Source organism: Otolemur garnettii, unplaced genomic scaffold (assembly GCF_000181295.1).
Source record: "Otolemur garnettii isolate 467f Iridium unplaced genomic scaffold, OtoGar3 scaffold00021, whole genome shotgun sequence".
In the NCBI taxonomy this organism is placed as follows: Eukaryota; Metazoa; Chordata; class Mammalia; order Primates; family Galagidae; genus Otolemur; species Otolemur garnettii.
In genome coordinates, this window is record NW_003852416.1 from 13,952,325 (window position 1) to 13,977,788 (window position 25,464).

General features: G+C 39.1%; 1 protein-coding gene across 5 annotated transcripts in view; it reads left to right on the forward strand.

Annotated features, from left to right (window-relative positions):
- SORCS1 (sortilin related VPS10 domain containing receptor 1) overlaps positions 1-25,464 on the forward strand; it is a 505,175-nt gene that overhangs the window by 243,955 nt on the left and 235,756 nt on the right. The gene's annotated exons all lie outside the window — the stretch shown is intronic.

Consider the following 25,464-nt stretch of genomic DNA (forward strand, 5'->3'; position numbering starts at 1 on the left):
ATTTCCTCACGTGTTCTTCCCCACAACCCCCGTGAAGAAGTACTAACATCAATGTTTAACACCTGCTTACTAGTGAGTGACCCATCTTATCTCATTCCAGAATGCTGGGTTACTTGGGCGATTGCTGCTAAGTCACAAAACATCTCTAGGCTTGCCAGGAGACTGTCCTGTTCTCAGCATTTCCTTTTAATGTGATAAGAATAGGTAACTGTCCTTTGCAAGCAGGGTGTCCATTCTTCTACAATAATTTTATCAACTCATTGGGGATAGTTAGCATACGAGGTAAGAAACTAACTGATTCTAAGAATGATGGCCTAGTAGGGTGGCAGCACATTTTAATCTTCCAAGGTCTTGCTCTTAAGCCCATTGGTCTCAAACTGCAATTAGCGGTCTCATTTTAATTTCTTCTCTTCTTCATGAGTGCGTGTTGTAGCTGGATAATAAGTTTGAGTTTTATTAGGTGGGATTTGAAGAAGGCATTCTTGGTATAAATGATGTTACTGGAACAAATGACTAAGAGATGTTAATGAATTTCTTTTTCTGTCCTTTAAAAAATAATGAGATGCAAGTTCTTCTGTCTGAAAAGGTTAAAGACCAGGCATGGGATTAGTCAACTTGGAATATATTTATCACTCTTGGAACCTGTTATTTCTAACAGAGAGCCAATGGAAAAATAGCTATTTATTAAATAGATCCAGGATACCAAAGTTATGATAGTTCTTTTAATCTTCACCTCTACCTTAAGGGTTAGGTATAGCGTAGTTCCCATTTTACAGAAAAAGACACTACAACTTAAAAGATGAGAAAATTACATGTAATCACCTTGTGAGGGAATCAGTCGGCATTGTAACGAAGGTCTAGCTGTCCCCAAAGCCCTAAGTCATTTTACTGGACAGCATGGCCTTTCTGTTTGAAGGTATTCTGTCATGTCTTTTGGGGGGGTGGGATGGGGGGATTTATTCTGCTTTAGAAACCAGTGCTGCTAGGGTAGGAGCTGATTCTACACACTTGCATAAAGAGTATTCTGATATTTCTGTTTTATTTTTTCTTACACATTTTTTAAGACCCATTCCTTATTCATTTTATAAAGTTTCAAATACCCTTCACATAATTCCCTTACTTAAACATTTTCCTCAAAGTAGATTACTGTAATTCTCGGAAGTTTATTAAATTGCAGATATCTGAGCACTTCTGGGACCTATTAGAAACTGTGGAGAAGAGACCCAGGAATCTGAATTATACCAGCCTTCCTCCCCTTCCACCCTCCATGAAAGTCAGGCAGACTGTCCTTTAGTACGGCACTTTGAAGACATATGTAGGAACTCTTCAATGGAGAAATTATTACTTTCCTTGGTATGTTTATAGATTTTAAAAAAATTTTAACACAAAGAGGACTATTTTGTAGTTCTTTACATCCCAAACTGGCCTTTATTTTATAATATTTTTAAATGTAATGGAGCTGGAGTGCAATTTTTACACCTTTATCAGACCAGAGGACGCTGGTGTGACAGGCCAAATGGAACGCTCCTACCCACAGACTTCTCTTTGAACTACCATTGGAGCCCGCTCAATACCTATCATGGGTTCCAAATATGAATGTTGAGAACACTTTGCATTCCCACCACCTTAGCCATCAGCTACATGGTGCTGTCATTCTCAGCCTCCTCAGAACTCATGTCCCACATGAAACTGGGTTAGTTTTCCGTTGCCTCCTAACAAATTACCATAAATTAAGCAACTATTTTTCAGGTTAATGTGAGGGTACAAACAACCAGGTCACAATATTTGAATTTGTTAGTAAGGGTCCCTCTTGTAGTTGTGTCCCGCACTGGAAAGGTGTGCCATACATCCCTATTGTGCCCATTAAGTGGGAGCGCCCCAACCTCCCTCTCATTCCTTTCATTCCTCCTCCCCTGAACTTGAATTGAAATGAGTTTTTCTCCCCTATGTGCATGAATTAGACCATCTGCTGGCTTCATATTAGTATTGAGTACATTGGACATTTGCTTTTCTATTCTTGTGATACTTTGCTGAGAAAAATGTGTTTCAACTCTATCCAGGTAATACAAAAGAGGTAAAGTTTAAAGGAGAATATGGAGATGACCTCACATAGTTCTATAGATCAGAAGTCGAGATGAACTCAGCCTGTTTGCTGCTTAGGGTTCAGGAATTAAGTATCAATTGATTGGGCTCCCATCTGGGGACTCTGGGGACGCATTCTCCACCATGTTCACTCAGGTATCAGTTCGAATCCAGTTCCTGAGGCTGCAGGTCTGAGGTCACTGTGTGACCTGCTCTCTGTTCCTGTGCAGCACCCATGTCTCTCCTAATCAGGCTCTCTCCAGTTTCAACCCAGCAATGGTGAGGGGTGTCCTTCTTAAACTTGGAATCTCTCCAACATCCTCTTCTTTCTTCTTTTGCCTTTTAGAGCAGATGGGATTTCACCGGGTCTTCCCAGATAACCCAGGGTAATATCCCATTTTTTTCAGATTACTAGAAAGGTACATTGACATGCCTGTAATCCTAGCACTCTGGGAGACTAAGGTGGGTGGATCACCTAAGATCAGGAGTTCAAGACCAACCTGAGCAAAAGCAAGACCCCATCTCTACAAAAAATAGAATAAATAAACAAAAAACACCCCCAAACTAGCTGGGCATTATGGATGGCACCTGTAGTCTCAGCTATTGAGGAGGCTGAGGCAAGAGGATGGCTCAAACCCAGGAGTTTGAGGTTGGTGTGAGCTATAATGCTGATGCACTCTACAAAGGACAACAGAGTGAGAACCTGTCTTGATAAAAAAAAAAATAAAAAAGGATTACAATTAGGTTACTTGATTTGCATTTGTTAGTAGAGTCTCAAGTTGCAGCTGAGCTCTTCACCCAGGAGGTGTGCTGTGCACCCCTACACTGTGCCAGATAGCTGAGACCTTACCAACTCCCTCCCACCCCCCTCTTGAATTTAAATGTGTGAAACTGGGCAAGAACCTCTCACCACCTACAAAAACTGACACACACTGAATAAAAAATTTAAATCTAGGGCCTGAAACACCTCCAGAAGAAAGTGTGGGAAACACTCTTTATGATCTTGGCCTGAGAAAAGATTTTATGAAGACCCCATTGGCAATTTCAACAGCAAAAGTAAATAAATGGAACCTGATCAAGCTAAAAAACTTCTGCACAGCTAAGGATATAGCTAACGCAAACAGAGAACTTTCAGAATGAGCGAAGATGCTCACATATTATGAATCCAACAAAGGACGAATGACAGAGAACTCAAACTAATCAATAAGAACAAATAACTCCATTTACCATTGGGCAAGAGACACAAACAGAACCTTCCTCCACGAAGACAGATAAATGGCCAAAAAACACATGAAAAAATGTTCATCGTCCCTAATCATCAGAAAAATGCAAATCCAAACCACCTTGAGATATTACCTAAACCCAGCAAGAATAGCCCATGTCACAAATTTCCCAAGCTGCAGATGCTGGTGTAGATACAGAGAGAAGGGAACACTTACACACTGTTGGTGGGATTATAAACTAATACAGGCTGATACAAATTCATACTAACACTGGCAGGGTGAGGGAGTTTTTGTAAGCTTGGAAATACTGGTTGATGGTGTCTGGATCTTCAAAAGAAGGCCTGTCTTTTGGGGGTCTGCAAATAAGTATCTAATAACTTGCCAGAACCAAAGAGTCTAAGACTCATATGACCTCCCTAAATATAACACAGGGAGATTGATGGACTCGGAGTAAAAGGGAGGGAAACCAGCAATATTCAGTTCATTTGGGGGTAGCATGTTGGGGTAGACTATCTTAGAGAGATAGTCTAAGGTAGAGGTTAGACTACCCATTGCCTTCTTAGAGAGATAGTCTAAGGTGGAGGTTATGAGTAAGGAGTTTGGAAGTCAGACAGACTTACATTTTGAACCCTGCTCAATACTTTGTGCATTGAATCTACCATCTGTAAGATAGGGCAGTGTGTCTGTAAAGATACCTTGCCGGGTGTTATGGAAAATCGTCCCACTTTGTGACATACCTCCTCCCATTGCCTCTTCTTTGCACCACACCTGTTCCTCATTTTGCAAAGATCCATGTTCAGGGAGTTGCTCACTGAAGCTGCACAGTGATGGTGGCCTCCCAGGGACACTGGACTCCTTCAGAACCTGCAGAGTCCCAGGTCCCAGACTAGAATTCTATCCATAGCTCCTAGATGTGTAGATCAAATGTTTATTTTATTTCCTACCACTTACCAACATGATTTTTGTTGGGGGCCATAACCACTTGTAAAAAATGTTTAATTATTACATGTACATAATAGCTTGCATTTCTTTATAGGACATGTACAATGTTTTGATAAAAGCAAATGATGTGAGCTAATCAAATCAGGTAACTGGAGTATTCATCATCTCAAGTTTAACATTCCCTTGTGTTAGGAACATTTTACTCTTTTAGTTATTTGAAGTAAACCCTAACATACTGTTGGTAATAGTCACCTTGTTATGCTACCAAATGTTGTTCATTGTGTGTAACTATATATTTTTATATCCCTGTGCCCACTCTTTGCACAGAGAGTTCTGCTACTTTAAAAGTTCAATGCCTGAATTTTCTCCCCAAGCCTACTAGGAGTCTGAATTTTGTTCCCTGGATTTTAGAGAACATTAGTTATTATTTGTATTTCATATGAAAATCAAGCTGCAGCAAAAGAAAATGTCTAAGTATTTTCAAACATATTTTAAAACAAGAATTGAAATGGCTTCAGAAGTAGGAAGATAATGAGCGGTTCCCATTAGCCTCATCATTACAGAAACATTAGGGGAACATCTGATTATTTACCCTCTGTGCTAGGATCTGTGTGGGAAAATCGTACACGCATAGTGTCTGTCCTTGGAAAGCTTCCTCTAGAAAAAAAACCTTTTATTGACATGAAAACTACCATCTTTGGGTATCAGGAAGGAAATCCCACTTGGTGTTCCCAGTGGTGGTGCTTGCAAGAAGATATATTGAGATGTAAGAGAGGAGTTTTGAAGAGAGCTAACCTCATACATGACAGTAAAGAGCTGACCATCGGGTGAATTTAGTAATGAGTCCTGGAGACTTCTTTCCCGAGGCAATTTCGAAGCAGAATTTCTCAGCTCATCTTGAGAAAATTAGGTTCACGCACTCTGATGCCAAAACACTTGGTCATCCTGTCTGTCATTCCTCTCTCTGTCACCCTCCATGCCACACTGACACACAATCCACATTTTCTTCTGGGAAGCAGCCAGAGAGGGTATTCCCCTGCGCACCCAGCCTGGCATTCATCTCCAGGTATGTGCTTTCATTCCACTTCCTCTAACAATCCCCTCTCTCCATCCTGCACTTGACCTGAGGTTAGATGTCAGGAAAACCAAATACTGGTTGGCATTTCACATCCCAATCGTTGCTATACATAGCAGATTTTACACCCTCGTAGATCTAAGGCATGCGGTGTGATGGATGAGCTTCTGCTGATTAAAAAAAAATGTCTATAACTCTCAAACTACAGCCCAAGTTGAAGTAAACGATAGTAAAGCACAAATAATACACTGCTGAATTACTCATGCTGATTATAAAAACCTCACCCTCAATGTCAGAGAAGCTGCACTCCTTACAGTGTGGCTTCCGCCAGAGTGTCTCAGGAATTGCCGAGCTCTAAGTGAAAAGGAAGTCTCAGGCACTGAATCAGGAAGAAGCTTACATGGAGGAAGTGTCAAAAGTTACAACTGAAGTAGAAATAATTACAAGTGACCATATTTTGGTGTAAATGGTAACTGAAGAGAGTCTAATTTCCTAGCCTCCCCGCCCCCCCAAAAAATCAAGCTCATTAGCACCTCGTGACCTAATCTCCAGTCTGTCCCATCAGTATCACTTAACTGGTGGCCTGGCTTTTTCTGCTTCTGCTACTTTTTAGTTCATTCTCCACACAGCAGCCAAAAATGATCCTTCAAAAATGTCAGTTCCTGACATGACTTGGCTCAAATCTCACCTGTGCCCTCCCATCTCACACACAAAATCCGAACTTCTTATCCTGTACCCCAAGGAAGATTAGACATGATCTAGCCCCTGCCTGCCCCTTTCTATTCATCACCCTTGAGCTGTGAGCATGTGATTCTTCTATATACCTTAAAGAGGTTGTAGCTCCCTTCGTTTCCAAGGCACAGCCATGCCCTTCCTTCCCCAGTTTATATCATCTGCTCAGAAAGGTCTTTCAAGGTCATCTGATAACAAGCAGCTATCACACTGTCACTTTGTACTGTAACACTCTGTTTTGTTTTCATCTGAATAGTCATATCAGTTGGATTGATGGTCTCCTATGCTAAAATGCAGGCTGCCTGAGAGTAGGATCCTTGTTTGATTTGGCATTTTATTCATAGTACTCAGAACAGTCATATATTGTCCTCAGTTCATCTGGTTTGTTGAGTGATAAGCTCGGGTTTTACACATATGTAATTGCAAATGTCATCATAATTGTTTTCCTGCCTATGATTTTACCACTTTAATTGACTAAGACCATTGTTTTCTTTGTCTGGTAGGTGACTTTGAAGCTTTCCTCATCTGATTCATTCCCCTCACTGAGGCTGGTAAACCTAACCCGTCCTAGAATGCCAATGGTAATGGTTAAGAGAAAGGAGCATTTCAGGCACCATGTGGACTGTTACACATATGTAATTGCAAATGTCATCATAATTGTTTTCCTGCCTATGATTTTACCACTTTAATTGACTAAGACCATTGTTTTCTTTGTCTGGTAGGTGACTTTGAAGCTTTCCTCATCTGATTCATTCCCCTCACTGAGGCTGGTAAACCTAACCCGTCCTAGAATGCCAATGGTAATGGTTAAGAGAAAGGAGCATTTCAGGCACCATGTAGACTGTTACTTTGGGGTCCAGAGTTTTCTGTTACTATGCAAATTTCTTGGCTCTTAGATGCCGTGAGCTCATTGTATATTAGTAAATATTTATAAAGCACTCTATATTGACTAAGTGTTTCACAATCAGGTTGATTAGCGATTTCTCCCGGCAACCTTGTAAGGTCAATCAGCATTATTAAAGTGCAGCCCAGAGAGGTTGGGCAGCTTGCCCAAGGTCACTCAGCAGGTCATTGGCAAAGCCTGCACTGGCGACTTCAGAGCCCATTACTGTGACAAGTCCTGGCACTGACTCTTCTTGGAAGGGTGACCCCTAATCGCTTTTCTTGTAAGGTAGGCATATATACACTAAATGTTCTAAAGTGATAGAAGTCCAAAGACCTTGAGTTAAAGGAGTTATTGGTATAATTAGAAACAGGAGCCAGCTATTGAAAATTGAAAATGCTATCCTGGGGAGGTGAATTGGAGGATATATTATTTTTTGAGAGAATGAGAGAAAAGTTTGAAAAATAGGAATGTGAAAAGCAGGAATGTAGGTAGAAAATTAATGTAGTTGGCTTTGACTGAGACAAGAAATAATAATTTACAGGCCTGAAATGTTTTAGGAAGTGTTTAGGTAGGTCATGGACCAGAAAGTCTGAGCATCAACAATTCACCTTCATTCAGCAGTGATTTCTGCTGTTCTGTGAAAATGATACTTGGTTTTCAAGTGTGTGGTATTTTAGTCCTTGACACCCAACATGGAAATTATGTAGACCTCACTATTGTGAATTTATTATGCTAAATATGTTCTGGCAATGTATATCTAGGAAAAATAATCTCAGTTTTAAGAAATCATGATGCATCTTCACTTTCCATTCATGATTTTCTGTATATGTTTTTTATTTTTTTCATTCCTTTCTGATTTAAGCTAAATAGGTGCAAATCAGCGATCTATTTATGTTCTATATGATTTTGTCCTTTGGGTCTTCAAGTGATAATTCATTCTAACTGTTTCCTGGAAGCAAATTATTGTGAACTAATGATTGTAACCACAATTGTAAGGGCTCATTATATATGTGTGTGCATGCACGTGTGTGTTTTGAGGCGGAGTCTCACTCTGTCACCTAGGCTACAATGCAGTGGAGTTATCAAATTCTTGAGTTCTTGAGTTCTGCATCCTCGAATTCTTAAGGTCAAGTGATCCTTCTGCCTTACCTCCTCACACCACCCCTTGACAATTTCTAAAAGCATCTTTTGTATAGATGAGGTCTTACCATATTGTTCAGGTTGATCTCCAACTCCTGGTCTCAAGCAGTCTTTCTGTTTGGTCCTCCCAATGTTCTAGGATTTTAGGTGTGAGACACCATGCCTGGCCCTATGTAACTAAACGCTTATGAGTATATTGACAAGTGCTTACTACATGCCGAGAACTTTCCAGGGCGTATCACATTTAACTCTTCCAACACTACTGTGAGGTAGGTAGGATTATTTTCCCTATTTTGCTTTGCAGATGGGGAAACTGAGCTCCCAAGTGTAACTCCAGATCCTTCACCTCATTAAAACCTTAGTAAGATTGTGTGCTTTGCCTTATCAGAACTCCCTAGTGACTTCAAGTATCCTGCAAGGCTCAATGAGGTCTAAATACTCTTTTCTTGGTGAGTGACCATCTTTGTTACAATCCTCCTCCTTACCCACGGCCTGTGTTCCAAATATGCTCAAGTCCCTTCTGGGAGTCATATGCAATGAGTTTGGACCTAACTTGGTGTCCTTGCACCTGACTTTCCCTGTGCCTGTTACACTCTTCCTCAACACATGCCCCTGGCCTGCTTACATCATTCACATTATTCACAAAAGCCCTGTCAGAAAGACCTTCTGTGAGTATGCCATGGAACTGGTATGCCCATCTTTACTATCAGTCTTCCTTACTCAAGTTCCTTCTTTTCCATGGTACTTACTATCCCTTGAAAAAACATTTACGTTTGTTTATGTGTTCATAGTATGTTTCTTTTCACTAAAATTTAAGCTCCATGAGAACAATAATTTTGTGTGTGTGTATGTGTGTGTGTATATATGCATATCTATATGTATATATATAGTGTGTGTGTGTGGTTCTTTTATTGTTACCCAGAAGACCAGACCAGAAGAAAGACTAGGACACAGGAGATTCTTCATAAATAATTGCTGAATGAATGAATGAATGGATGAACCATCACCCTACTTTGTTGTGCTAAATTTCTAATAGTTTCATATAGGCTACATATATGTCTGATTGTGAAGAATAAAAGTCTTGGGCTTTGGGTAAACCTACTTTGGCATCTGTTAGCAACTATTTAGGTCCTGCCTTTCCCACAGGAAAAAACGTAAGCCAAGATGAGTCTGAGTATTTTAGGTTATACTATGTTTTTCTTGAAGGATTTACAAATCCAGGAAAGGGACCAGGCTAAGATTGTGGATTAGACTGGCAGAATTTCCTGGACTATCTTGCTTAGAAAAAAAATTGGCAAATCTAGGGGCAGTGGGTCCTAGGTATTTGTGGGCAAATGTTCAGTGTGGCCTAGGTCAGTGGTGCATGGTAGAGCTCTATCCTTTGTTAGCTGGACCATGCAGATTTTGTGAAACTGATATTGCCTGTGAGTTGGTTAGGTCTCATTACATCCAAATTGACAGGGAAAGAGATCAGTGAGTGATGTAAGTCTTGGCTTTTCAAAAAGAAACTTTATATTTCATGAGGGTTTCTTGAATGCTTTTTCTATAAGAATTATATATAATTTTTCATTTTTAATATCCTCTTTGATCAACTACCACCACTAGTCCTTGGCCCTTTCCTAACTGTAACTACAATTTTCAGTCTGATGTAATTCTGAGGTATAACATGACATAGCCTTTTACACATGCAGGCATCTGTTTTTATTTCTTATTTGTTTGATTTAGGGAAAATCACCTTTTCCCACAAATATTATCACCTTCCTTTCTAACAGTGTTAATTAATTCTAGGACAGTTAGATTTCATAAAATGTTTTTGTTTCTTGGTGAGATGCCTGGTTTGCATATCTGATAACTGATAATTCTGTGAAATATCTTAGCATGAAGATAAGAAAACCTGGATTCACGTCTGAACTCAGGTTTCAACTTTGTTAATCTAAGTCTCAGCTACTTCCTCTATAGAATCAGAAAGTCAGGCTTTTTCTTTTATGCAGAAAACTGTATTTTATTGGTCCCAAGATCTTGTATGACAGAGTTAAAGAGTTACTGAGAGAGGTAAATTAGTGTGTGGTGGGAGGGTGGAGTGGAAGCCTAGCGTTTCAATGATCACTTTATATCTAATATTTAATTATATGGGGGCTTGAACTCTTATCATTTTATACACACACACAAAAAATTACATTGAACAGAGATGAAATTATTTTTAAATGTCATGGAAGCTCTGCCTTTCTAAAATGTTTAGGTTTCCTCAAAGTAATAGATAAAGACCAGAAACATGGTGATGTTGTCAGGCACTGCAATGATATGCCGTCATCAACAAGCCATGCTTTCTAACCGAGATCAGTCATCCCCCAGCAAATAAACTGGGTAGAAAACAGTCAGGAAACAACAAAGAGGGTTTGCTTCCACCTTGACATTCCAATCCCTGGAATGAATGAATCCAGCAATTGGGGATGACGTTTACCTGTAAACTTCACTTCTCACTAGAAGTGAATAGAAGTGAGTAGTCAGTGTCACGATGAAGGTTCAGGTCCCTAAAACTTCCTCTGATGCTGGAATTCTTGAATTTTAGAGTCAAGGGTAGAGATCAGCTCATCTAGTTCTCTCCAGTTGCTAGAGAGTACTCTTTTATCTCAATAGTTATGAAGAGAATACTTCACTCATTTTCTACTTCATTTAACCTTTCAAAAACTAGAGGTAATAAAAGATCAGTTAAGCCCCCTTCAGATGACACTGAAAGTCCCTTCATCTCTGGGGAAAAAAGTGTAAAAAGTTGACTTTAGACCATGACACCCAGAGACCAACCTATACAATTGAGGATATTTGAATTATTGTTATATTATGGGGTAAACAAATCCCCTTTGTCACTGCTAAATACTTATTAGTTGCTTTTCCTTCCAGAATACACTTTTCATAATTTTCATATGTGTGTTTTATTGAAAGGCCAGGAGGGCCAAGTAATCTAACCAGTAAATCTGGTTTCATTTGATAAGTATTTGACTGATTTTTGTCTGTTCCTGGGTCAGGACAATCACATTGCTGCCTCGCCCTGCCCAGTGCCATGTGAGAGGGAAGGAAAGTAGTCTAGCAGGAATGGTGCATTTCATGGGGAGTTACTACTCATATTCATTTTCTAACAAGCATCCTGAGACAAGGGATTTATACACAGGTGCCATTTCACATATGGTACAATGCATTCTTCACAACTAGTGGGCAAGTCAGTGGTAGTCCCTGTTACGATTAATCCAGTGAAGTCTTGGTTTATTAGATGTTTGGGCCAAGGAGTCTTCATTCTTATATAAAATTCACTTTAGGATGATGACTGGTGGATATTACAGATAGTAGTGATGGTTCAGGAGCCAGATGATCTAAACTCTCCCTTAGAAACATCCATTTTTTCCTGACATGCTGTTTCCTGTGAACAGCTGCACACCTGAATGGGTGAGTCACCATGTCCCTTCTTTGTTAAGGATGTTGACTGTCGAGCCTTCCTGCCTGGTTCTGAATCTAGGCCATGCTCCTTATTGCTGTGTGCCACTGGGCAAGGTGATCATCCTCTTTAAGTCTCAGTCTCCTTGTCTGTAAAATGTGGATCATACCAGTACTTAATTCATTGGATGTTGTGAGAATTCAGTGTGATAAATCTTGTAAGCTACTTAGCTCAGAGTGTGGTATACTTGAAGCATTCAATAAATTTCCACTGTTATTATTCATAAAACATTTTGTTTAGGAACATTTTGTTCAGGCTGTGGGGCACTGCATTCTATGAACGATTTGACCACAGTCTGATGGTAGCTACTATTGGATCAGAAATACCTGGGGATTCAGGTTATATGAAAAATAGAACATGTCATGAAACTGAATAGATATTCCCCTCTCCTCCCGAGTTCATCTGTACCTGTGTCACTGATAAATGCATATCATTGTTTTCCATAGCTATTTTTATATATAATATTTTAATAAATTAATATGTAGTATATTTTGTATGAATTTGTATGAGTTCTTTATTAATGAATCCTTAATTTCTCTTATATTGATGTCTCAAATTTATTCCTGCCTGACACAAACTCAGCAGGGAGCTATGAAATTTTCTTGCTCCCCTACCCTCCAAAAAAGAAATATAAAAACAAAATGCGAAATCTCTTGCATTAAATTTTCTGGAGATGAAAGAGAACGTTTTAGGATTGTGTGTTCCATTCAGTTCAGCAACAGCGGTGGAGCAACTTCTGAATTTTAAGAAGCAGCTACAATGGTGGGGAGAGGCACAAAAGAATAAGCATAAATGAGTCTTGCTTCCTAGCAGATGGCCATCTGGCAGGAGAGATCAGACGCAGGTAAGTATAATACAAGAAGGAATATAAAGGCGATCAGGAGAGGTTCACATGAGCTACATGAAGAAGAAAGGAGACAATCATTCCATTCGGCAGAGGAATGTGAGGTTCAATGCAGGAAGGGAGATTTGAGTCAAGCCTTGAAATATATAAATGAATTGTGATACAGAGAGAAGGAAAAGGATAAACATGAACTAGCCCTGCCTTTAGAGAACTGGATCCATTGGCACAGAAAACCACGAACATCGACAATGACAGTACAATGCGGAGGAGTCTGAAGTATCCTGGAGAGAGAACAAAGACTGCCTTGTTGATGAACATGGTCAGAAGTAACATCTTCGTAAAGGAGACTACAGAGGGGAATCTCAAAAGATGAGAAAGAGTGCCTTCGGCCCTCCTCACCTCTAACAGCCTGTCTGCTCAGCAGTGGATATTGCCGATTTGCCAAGATATGAAGGTATGAGAGAGACTGAATCTTGAAGGAGGAGCTGGTAGTAAAGTTACCTGAATTATTGCGACAAGTTTCAGCCACAGTAGGATTAGAAATGCCCTGCCATAGGGAGCGAAAGTAGAGTTGGAGTGGAGGGTACATGTAGGATACAGTGGGACAGACAGGAGAAAGTGTGTGTGCAAGCAGGAAGTGTGGACGTCCCCTAGTGAAGATAATACCTGTCTCTAAGAGCTGAACAGGGGACCTCTGCTCAAATTGCTTTGCTCTCTCTGTCTTATGCAAAACAGTCAGAGATCTAGGTATCTGTGCCAGTGTTGATGACTTTTATATGAAAAAATAAGCCAGCAGACATGTCAGAGAGAAGGGTAACCTTTATCTTTACTGTTCTTTGTATTATAGACAAAAGTTTCCCCAAAGCAGAAAAGTTGCTGTGCTGTGTTATTTACTATGTTGACACCATGTCCTCAGAACAAGAGACACACAACCCCATTAAAATACATTCAAATTTCATCTTGAAATTTCCCTATACAACTAAAAACATCAAAAAACATAACATAAACATATACAAGTAGAAGAAAGAAAATGTCACAGAATACCAGAAAGACAAGAACTTTTACAACTTATTACACTAAGTACCTTACATTTAAAAAATTTTAAAAAATTGTCTGATATAAAATTTGGTGTTATATGGCAGAGTAGAAATATCTTTGTATAACATTTACATGATTTTCCCCTAAACCCACTGCTTAATCCCCTTAGCTAATACTACAAGTTAACCTGAAAAGCTCAAGAAATTTAAGAAACAGAGGGAAACTTCTTCAGCTCAGAATCTACCACAACTTCTCACCAGAACATTTAAATTATATGTTTAGCCTGACAGGCAAACGTATTTCAGGGCAGAATCCTTAGAAAGCAGGAGACAATTTCCTTCAGCCCCACGTCATCGTTTGATGTAGATTGCCTATTATATTCTTGAGGTATTATGAAAAATGGATTTGAAGATATTTTCTTGACAGTGGGTAGACTAATGGAATCCAGTGACTGTATTTAAAATGTGCAGGGGTTTGTTATAACGTGGTAATAGAAATATCAATTGCAATGACAGGTTAAAAAAAATCTGTCAATGAATGATAATGAAGTTATTTAAATGTCGACTCACTCACAAACATTTTCCAAACCCTAAATTATTCTCACTGCTTTAACCTCATGCATTCTGAGTTATAAAGGAGCTGAGTCTGTGATGCAGCCAATGTGCCTTTGGCTTTGGAAGCTATTTTTATGCTGCCAAATGCACTAGGAGCAATGAAAGTGGCTGCTCTTAATGATTTTAGGAAAAGAAACAAAACACAGATGCCTCAGCTGCTTGATTTAGAGGTGAATACTGTTCCACTTTTAGGACATCTCATTGGCAATAATTTGAGTAATGCCCTGATGCTTCCTGTCTCCAGTCTTCCCTCTATAGCTTGAGTCTTTGCTTTGTGACCTTGGCAGTATGGCTGTATGTATTCATAATACGGCAACTTTCCTCCCTATGGCTTTGGGCAGGAGAAGGAGAAGGTCAGACGATTTGGCTACTTTGTAAAATGTGCTGAAGTAGAAGCTTGACTCATCACTAGTGCAGAGTATGTCCATTAGGCCTTGTACATTCTCCACCCTTTACATGGAGAAGGCACCTGATCGTTCCAGCCCTGTCCTGGGGACTAGGGACTTGAGGGTGAACAAAATATGTTCACTTCTCTCAGAATATTTAAAGCAGTCAAAAAATGGGTACCAGGCATTTAAAAAGTAGAAGGGTGCACTCCTGGTGTCTGGTCCAGAATGGAAGGAACTTAGAATTGCCAACCTTCCTTACAACAAGTTAAAAACTAGAAAAACTCTTAGATCCATCAGAGAAGTGGTATCACAGGACATAGACTACTCTCCCTCCCCCCCATTACTACCTCATTACTAAAGGCCCATTGACTATGGTTTCTTTTACCTAGTACTTCATGTCAGCCTTTCAGGCATAGTAAGAGTCAAACAACACAGTCTGAGGGGATTAAACAAGTATTAGAATCAGAGTCATATATTTCAGGGCTGTTGGAATTATAAGACTCTCAATGTGTGATTAATATGTTAAGGGATTTAATTGAAAAGATAGACAACATGCATGAATAAATGGATAATGTCAGTACAGAAGTGGGAATTCTAACAAAGAATCAAAAAGATATGCTAGAGATTAAGAGTGTATATGTTTGTTTATTTATTTTTATTTTTTGAGACAGACTCTATCATCTTGGGTAGTGCCACGGAGTCATCATAGCTCACAGCAACGTCAAAATCTTGGGCTCAAGTTACCCCCTTGCCTCAGCCTCCCAAGTAGCTGGGACTACAGGTACCCACCACAATGTCTGACTACTTCTTCTATTTTTAGGAGAGAAAGGACTCACTCTTGCTCAGGCTGATCTTGAACTCCTGAGCTGAAGTGATCAATTCCCTTTTGCCACCACACCTAATCTAAAATCATATGTAAAAAAATCATGTGGATAAATGTGAACAGTACCTTTGCTGGGCTAATTACTGGAGAGGGCAGAGGCAGGAGTCTCTGAGCTTGATAATATCACAACAGAAACTTCCTATACCTAAAAACAAAGAAATAAAAAATGCAAACACAAAACCGGAATACTGGGACAAGTACAAAAGTATGTGTATAGTGGGAATATCAATGGGGGAAGAGAGGGAAAGAAACAGAGGCAACATATGAAGCAATGATAACTGAGCATTTCTGCAAACGAGTGTCAATGCCAAACCACAGGTCTAGAAAACTCAGAGAACACCAAGCAGAATAAGTGGAAAATAAAAAAAAAAACAAATGAACAAAAGAACACCTAGATATATTGTATTCATAGAAAATCAAAAATGAAGTAAAAACTTTTGAAAAAACGGAAGGGGGAAAATATCTTACCTATGGAGAAACAAAGATATAAAACTATATCTGGCTTCTTCTCAGATACAAACAAGTAAGAAGAGAGTGGAGTGAAATATTTAAAATTGTGAGTGAAAAGGAAAAAAAAAACAAAACTAGAACTCTGTATCCTTTAAAAATGGAGAGATGAAGATGTCCTTAGATAGACAAAAGTTGAGGAAATCTGTTGTAGTAGACCTGCCTTAAATGGAATATTCAAGTTCTTCAGAGGGAAAATGATAGAGGTCAAAACCTCAAACCTACATAAAGAAAAGGAAAACATCAGAAAAACATCAGAAAATGAGTAAGTGAAAGTATGGCAAATACTTTTGTTTTTCTTATACTTACTTTGTCTAAAGGCTCTCAACCTTCCTAATGCTGCAATGTATTTTCCTTGTTTAAAAGGGGTTGCAACCCACAGGTTGAGAACTGCTGGCAGATATCACTTCGTTCATGATAGTAAGAATGTATTTCATTATGTATTCTTATATGAACATTTTTATGCTTATGCTTATATATAAGTGAAATGACAACAATGATACAAGGGCTGGGAAGAGAAATAGGGAAATTTTTATTGTACAGTTCTCATGCTACCTATGAAGTGGTGTAGTGTTATTAGAATGTGGACTTGGATTCATTGTAACAATACTTGGCAAACTTTAAGTAAAACACTATCAAGAGTTAAAAATAAAAGATATATAATTGAAAGGAAAGAAAATGGAATCATACAAAAATTCTTAATTGAAACCAAAAAAGCAAAAAACATATAGAAAGGAAGAATAGGAGCAAAGGATAAGGATGACAAATAGAAAGTGTAAAAAATACAATAGATATTAATCCTGCTACATCAATAATCACTTCAAATTTCAGTGTTCCAAATACATCAATTAACAATTAAAACAGAGATTCTTAGAGTTGAGCAAAAACAAACAAAACAAACAAACAAAAAAGACTGAATTATGTGATATCTAGAAGAAAGCCATTTCAAATATAGACATATTCAGATTAAAAGTAAATGGACAGCAAATAATATACCATGCTAACACTAATCAAAAGAACATGGAAGTTGCTATATTAATCTGAGACAGAGAAAAACATAGACAATTTGAATGGGTCTATAACTATTAGATAAATTGAATGAATAATTAATAATCTTTCAACAGAACAAGTACCAGGCATGGATAGGTTCACTGATGAATTCTATCAAACATCAAAGGAAGAAATTACCCCAGTTCTTTACAAAATCTTGCCAAAGACAGAAGCAGAGGGAATATTTCCCATCTCATTGTATGATGTCAGTATTACCTTAACATCAAAAACAAACAATGATGTTTTAAGAAATAAACAAAGCCACACCGACCATTATCACTCATGGACATAGTTATAAAAACCTTCAATAAAATCTTAGAAAATCAAATCTAATAATGTTTTAAAAGAGTTGTACACCATGACCAAGTGAGATTTATCCTACATTGTAAGGCTAATTCAGTATTCAAAAACACTGTAATTGGCTCGGCGCCTGTGGCTCAACCGGCTAAGGCGCCAGCCACGTACACCTGAGGTGGCGGGTTCGAATCCCCAGCCCGGACCCGCCAAAACAACAATGACGGCTGCAACCAAAAAATAGCCGGGCGTTGTGGCGGGCACCTGTGGTCCCAGCTACTTGGGAGGCGGAGGCAGGAGACTCGCTTGAGCCCAGGAGTTGGAGGTTGCTGTGAGCATGATGCCATGGCACTCTACCCAGGGGGATAGCTTGAGGCTCCGTCTCAAAAAAAAAAAAACCACTGTAATTAATCCTATCAACAGACTGAAAAAGAAAAATCACATAATTATATCAAAAAATGAAGAAAAAATTGACAAATTTAACATCTATTTATGGGTAAAACAAAAGGACAAATTTAACAAACATTCATAGTAAAAACTCATCAAAATAGGAACAGAAGAGAATTACCAAAATAGGAACATTGAGAATTACCAAAATGTGACACAAAGACATGAAATAAGTACATGATGATGGAAAATGGGGCTAATGGACTTTCTCCATGAAAGATTGCCATAAAACTACAATTAGTTAAAAAAAAATGTAGTGTCTATGAAGCACAATTAAGTTAAGTGCAATAAAATGGGGGCAAACCTATAAATGACATTCATCTAAGGACAAATCCATGGGGATTGTAAATAGATCAATGATTATCTGGGTTAAGGAGACGGCAGGGATGAACAGGAGTAGCAGAGAGGATTTTTAATGCAGTGAAACTGTTTTGTAGGGTACCAAGGTAGTAGACACATGTCTTTACACATTTTTCAAGACCCAGGGAATGTATAACACCAAGAATGGTTCCTAATATAATCTGTGGACTTTGGGTGATAATTATGTATCATTGTAGGTTCTTTTCAACCATCATAACATTATGGTGGAGGATGTTGACAACAGAGATGTTTACACATGTCAGGGACAGAGTATATGAGAACCATGTACTTCCCATTCAATATCTGTAAACCAAAACCACTTAGTTTATTAATTAAATAATAGAAGGCATGGAATAGAACAAGTGCACCACCCTAGTCTCTCTTCTTCTCATAGAGTCAATCATATCTTCTAACAGCAAGGACTATGTCAGCTTCTTGATTTTGATGTCATAGAAACTCAGTGGGCCACAGAAGAAAAACAAGCATCCATTGAAGAAGCAAGTCACTCAGAAATAAATCGCCTGTGCCCTCTGTGTCCAGGGTGTGTTCTGAGTGCTAGGAAGGCAGCAGTGCTGGAAGCACACATCCTCCCTGCTCAAATGGAGCTTGCCTTCTGGTGGGGCAGAAGGACACAACATCAATAAAAATCTATCAGATGGGAATACGTATTATGAAGAGAAAACAGAAGTGTCTAGGGAGGACAGGGTGTGCTGGGGGAGAGAGGGATGTTGCCATTTCCTACAATGTGAGCTGTGTTGAGAAAGAAATGAAGGGGCCATCTGTTGGGGTGTCTGGGGAAAAAGCTTTCCAACTAAAGCTGGAGTTGACAAGGGGTGGGGAGGAGGCAGAGGAAGAAGAGAAATTAAGGGTCAGGCATATCACAATTATATTGCAAACCTGTTAGGTAGAAGTGGGAATGTGAGTTGTATGCGACAAGCCTTGAGTACTGAAGGATTCATTTGCTGTAGAAACCAGGACATGGACCGATGACTCAGCTAACGATTGCCTAACTGCAGTCCTGTTTGGGTTTAAAAACGTGCTTTTTTCTATTAGACTGGGCCATCTTGGTAAACTTAACGAGGCATTATCAAGTTAGTAACAGGATGATGCCAATTACTTTCTTCATATTTCTAGCCTCCCCAGAAGCCAGAGTGGATCATATAGAAGATATATACCTTCTTTTCCTCTGAGATCCTTGTGAGAATTTCTCCTCGTACTTGTCTTAAACGTGATTCACCCGGCAGGCGCTCTGTCATTTTAGTAGGTGTGAAGAAAGGCCAGGCTTAATGCTGAACATCAAACAGTTTGAGTTCACACTTCTTTTATTAAGAAATGCTTGACTGGATTTTCTCATACATCTCCTTTTCCATCTGTGAATTGTTCCTTGAGGATGTTGATAGAAGCACTGAAAGATGGGAATAAGAATGCAAGCTCTGGAGTCCACGCCCGTAGCTCAGCGGTTAGGGTGCTAGCCACATACACGGAGGTAGGCAGGTTCAAACCTGGCCCAGGCCTGCTAAACAACAATGACAACTACAACAGAAAAATAGCCAGGTGTTGTGACGGGTGCCTGTAGTCCCAGCCTCTTGAGAGGCTGAGTCAAGAGAATCACTTAAGCCCAAGAGTTTGAGGCGGCTATGAGCTGTGATGCCATGGCCCTCTACCGAGGGTGACATAGTGAGACTCTGTCTCAGAATCCAAACAAAAAGAATGCAAGGTCTGGTGTGATAGCCTGTGTGGACCGTGCACTTTCAAAGTTCTTTTGCCTAAAGTTAGTTGGTTACACTTTGAGTCTTTATTATTTGTAATATTTGGTTAATATCAGAGTACCTCTCATAGGATTCTACTTATGAATAGCTTAGATCACATTGTGTATACACAGTGAACACTCATTTTTAGTGTATTAACTGTTAGGTTCCTTAAACATAATAGTCTATTCAGCAATGAAATTCAGACACAATTATAGAAACAGGCAGTAGCATCTTTAACTGCCATATTCCAGCTCTTACCATTAACTCTCTGATCCAGGTTCTCCATAAAACTATTAGCACATGTCCTCCAAAGTATGATGGACTAAATTTGGCTACATTTAAAAATGTTAAAAACATTTAAAATAACTTCACGAGTATTTCCTCTCCTAAATAACTTAAAAGTGAAATTATTTTTAGTGTTTGAGATTTTCCTCGGGTTCATGGTATGTATTTTAGTAAGAAGACCCAAGATAATCAAGAAAAAAAAAAAGATCAGTCAGAACATGAAAAGCAAAATCTATCACGTGCGTTAGCTTGTTACGCGCCAGTAATTGTGCTCTGCGTTTTTATGGATTTAGTTTACAAATGATTCAGTAACTCGTTTGGTGGCATAAGATTATAGAAGAAATCCAATCACTCATTATATTTCTGCAATTCCTTGTGGAAACTAATCATATCCTGTATTGATCAGTCCTTCAAGTGTAACAGGAGATTTTGCCGTGTCAAAAAAGTCCTAAGTTCTTGGAAGGCAAGTGAGATGTTTGGGGTGTGGTTTCTTACCTCTCAGAGCAACTCATCTGAGCTCTATGTAGATAATAAATATGTAAATAAAGACGTGCTTTTAAACATTCTAACAGTCACTAAGATATATTTGTACAAATGGTAGAGTAAGGATTAAAGATCAAAAGCAGAAAGTGGTGAGCCTTGACTTAATAGCTTGCGTATTTATTTGCCTGGAATGTTTATCTTTTTAATCGTACAGCTTCTGACATCGCATAGGTGTTGACAGACGCTATGTTTTTCATCTACAGATAAGTCAACCTGTAAACAAAGGCTCGAGAATAAAAGTAATTGCTTTGAAATGTTTATAAAAATGGTACAAGAACTCAAGGCTCCATACATTGCATCTTAATTACGTTAATAGATGATATTTTAAGATGCCTTCCTTTTCTTTTCTTTTTCTTTTTTTTTTTTTTTTGAGACAGAGCCTCAAGCTGTCCCCCTGGGTAGAGTGCCATGGCATTACAGCTCACAGCAACCTCCAACTCCTGGGCTCAAGCGAGTCTCCTGCCTCCGCCTCCCAAGTAGCTGGGACCACAGGCGCCCGCCACAACGCCTGGCTATTTTTTGGTTGCAGCAGTCATTGTTGTTTGGCGGGTCGGTCTGGGGATTCAAACCCGCCACCTTAGGTGTACGTGGCTGGCGCCTTAGCCGGTTGAGCTATAGACGCCGAGCCATGCCTTCCTTTTCGATGGTTTGTTATTTGTTTGGCTTTTTCATTATAATGGCAGTCACTCTGTGGCTGGCACAGGCTGCCCTTTACATTTGCAAATTTCAGCTTATTTCAAAAATTTTTTTGTTCCCCTTTCTTCTGAAGCCAAGTCCCAAATCTTTCCTTTGTATTTTTTGTATTTGATACTGTGTTCCTCCCGTGTTTTGCACAGAGCGCTGATCTCTCCAGAATGGATCCTCTAGTCAGATATGTTTAGAAAATGCCACATGAAGTATGCCCTTCAGGGGCTCAGTGTATATGGGAATAATGTAATTTCTGAAGTGTTATGAAGTGAAAGAACATTACATTTTGTCTAATCAGCATTCTCCAATATTTTTTGATCTTGGAAAATATGCCTCTTTCTCTTGTCTAGGTATGAGACTTACAGTATTTAACTGGTACCTTGGATTGCTGGCCAGGCCACTCCCATGTCCCTATGAGGCTACAGTGCTTACAATTGACCTTGCAAGTATAATGGGAGCAGCTCTTAGCTGTAAATTGGGGTTTGCAGATGGGCAGTACTGTGCCTTCCTGGGTGCAGGGCCATTCTGAGGTCACTGTCAGCCTAACTAGGGTGCAGGCTGATTAGTGTAGCCACTTACAGATCAGTCAGCAGAGGCACTGGAGTGAATTTCTCAAGAATCTCTACTGTGCCAAGCCTCAATCTTTTGGTGGCTGGACTGCAAGGAAAAGTAAAATTAGGAAGACCCCCATGGTGAGAGTGCTGAGGCCAGGAGTTCTCAGAGAACTCAGAGAACTTAGTGCAGTAATGATTTACTGACAGGTTTGCAAGTATTCAACATTTTGTCTGTTAAACTACTATGCTAAGGTATGCCCCCTGGTTGCTAATTCTATGGAGGTTATCTGTCAACGCGCTGTCTAATTCTAGTTCTGTGGGACACCCCTGGACCACTGATTTACGTAAACCACATGGATGTGTGAAAATGCATCTCTTTAAAAATCTTTCTATCAATTGCTTATTACAGAGCCATAATGTTCAAACATTTCACTCTGTTGGAGTGGAGAGTTAACAAATTGTGGGGCTCGGTGCCTGTGGCTCAAGTGGCTAAGGTGCCAGCCACATACACCTAAGGTGGTGGGTTTGAATCCAGCCCGGGCCCACCAAACAACAATAATGGCTGCAACCAAAAAATAGCCAGGTGTTGTGGCGGACACCTGTAGTCCCAGCTACTTGGGAGGCTGAGGCAGGAGACTCGCTGGAGCCCAGGAGTTGGAGGTTGCTGTGAGCAGTGAAGCCAGGGCACTCTACCCAGGGGGACAGCTTGAGGCTCTGTCTCAAAAAAAAAAAACAAAAACAAATTATGGATCAGCTTTTGAGCTTTGTAATTATCAAGAAACAAAACAATGACAGATGCATTGAGGGACCTAGATTGGTGGAAAAGTGATATTATAATAAGAGAGAAATGTCCAATAACAAAGCATAAGCTTGCTGAGAAAAAAAGTTGCTAATAAAAATCTGAGTCAGTCATTCCACTGTCCTCTTGTCACATTGAAATTAGAGCTAAATGCAAAGTCTCACAGACACACATGCAGATAAGAATAATTCCATTAGTATAAAGAATCTTTAGAGAACAACCCTCATTTGCCTTTGTATGGTGTTTTTTTTTTTAAGGTAAAAATATCCTTTGAGTATTTCAAGAATCAAATTGGAGATTATAAGGAATTCATCAGCCCATGTGGATTGGTCTACTTCTTTAGCCTCTTTCACTGTTATTCCACTAAGAAATTTGGATCATTCTATTATTTCCAATGATAATGTCCAATGATACTGATTTCCAACTATCTCTAGGCTAAATCTATCAATACAGTAGTATTTACACCATTCATCCTCCTCCCACCAGTGGGTAGATTCTGCATCTGTTTATTTTCAAACTTGTGAGTATTGTTCAGAGTAGTGAAAAGAAAGGAAAGATAAAACTTGTACAATAAAAGGAGCCAGAATAAGATTAGCAAGATTTGAGAGGCCAGAAGGACCTAGTATGAAGAGACCATTGACCCGAGAAGGCTAGGATGAGGGGGAGAAAAAGTCAAACACCAAGAGTGGACTGGGTGAAGAAAGAAATCTCAAATTTTTCCTAGAGTAGCAAGAACTCTCATATCAATTGCAAATTTACAGAGAAAAAGATTGACATGGAAGGAGAATTTCAAGAATTTTTGTTATGGATCATGATATAACCCTGTGAAGGGTTTCTGGAATGTTCCTCAAATATGCTTGACCATCAAGGTAATGTTCATTTGATTGAACAGTCTTTGTTTGAACAAAGATTGGCCTTGAAGAATGCCAGTTTTGTGTTTCTATTATCCTGGGCACCTTCTGGTCTATGGTGCTCTCTACACTTCCCTTTTCTAAACTTACCCATTTCCAAGGTTCCTGGTTTTTTCAAGAAGTTTTGTTTACAACCTCATTCCTCAGCCATTTAAAGTGTCATTTAAATTTTCTAAAGCATTGACTCTTTTGTATTTACCATCTATATACAATTTATAGGAAGAATTGTCTTGAATTCCCAGCCAGAATAAATCCTTAATTCCTGATGCCAGAAAGACTTTCTTCTTCCAGTGTCTGGGCCAAAGTAATGAATGATAGTGAGGTGTTAGTTAATACAAACTTCTTCTGTGTAGTCATTATTATCTGTAAGAAGTTGTAACTTATCGTAGTATCCAAAATGTATTAAAATTACAGTAGAGCCTTTGTAAATTGACCACATAAAGGACAAACTGGTCAACATATGGAGGAGGTCAACATAAGGAACTAAGCCTATCATGCTGATAGTTACTTGTGGTACCCGTCTGGTCTGTGGAAATTCGATCAACGTAAGGAGGTGGTCAATGTGGGGAGGTGGTCAGCTGTAGAGGTTCTACCATATTGCATTTTTGTGTTTTTCCAATTAAATGAACTTTATTTTCCAAGCATTGTTAATTCATATCTTTATCATTGCACAGAACACTTTGTAACTACTTATTTCTTTCTCTCAAATAATGCTGTGAAGTACTTGATAGTAGGGTCTGTGTATTATATCCTGACACTTAGGACAGTGTCTGATACATTTTAGCAACTCTAATAATGTGAGTAAATGAACGAATTTATAAAGAATTTGTCATGTGAGGGGAAAAAAAGCTGAAAGGAAATTTTATATCTGACTTTTTAAATTAAAAAAAAGAAAAAAGAAAAAGAAAAGCTGAGGCATAATGAAAGCGACATAGGGCTTAGAGCCAGAACAGCTGGTTTCAAATTCTGGGTGTCGCACTTATTAATCATAACGTTGTCTTTGAGCAGGTCACTGACGTTCTTTCACCCGCTTTCTTCAGATGCAGATAATAATCCCCACTACACATGGTTGTCATGGATGATCTAATAAGATTAAACATTCTGAAAGACAGAGTGGGCCTTCATAGAGAAGGTGGTTAAAACCTATTATTCAGTTTAAATTAATAACTTATTGACCAATGGCTAGACAAAGATGAGAGATAAGACAGATGGAGTGGCTCTGTCTGTAATCCCAGCACTCTGGGAGGCCAAGGCAAGCTGATTGCATGAGCTCAGGAATTCAAGACCAGCCTGAGCAAGAGCAAGCCCCTGTCTCTAAAAATAGCTGGGCGTTGCAGCAGGTGCCTATAGTCCCAGCTACTTGGGAGGCTGAGGCAAAAGAATCACTTGAGCTCAATAGTTCGAGGTTGCAATGAGCTATGACACTATGCACTCAACCCCAGAGAGACTCATTAAGACTCTGTTTCAAAAAAAATAATTTTATATATAGATATAGATATAGATATTTTTATATATGACAGGTGAAGTCAGTGCTAAGAACCATTGTCATCCTAACTCAGAGTTGCTTAATACTGGAAAAGGCCAGTGAGTAAGATTGTGGAATTTCACTTATTATTGAGACATTTTCTTACTCTGAAATAATAGAACAAACTGAATGACCTTTCAAGGGAATGACCCACCATATATACTCTGACTCACAAGAAACACACACAGACGCGTGCACACACACACACAAACTTGTAGATCAATCAGGAGAACCAGCTTTCTGTTTTGTCAAAGAGAAAGCAAAAGTTTGGAAATGCATCTCTAACTAAAAATGAATTGTTTGGTCAATTCAAGGGACACCCTCATCTCTTAATTTTTTTTTAAATGAACCACATCTTTTATGCACTGTGCGTACATTAAGGAGCAGCAGAAAGATGGAATTTTAATTTTTACCAA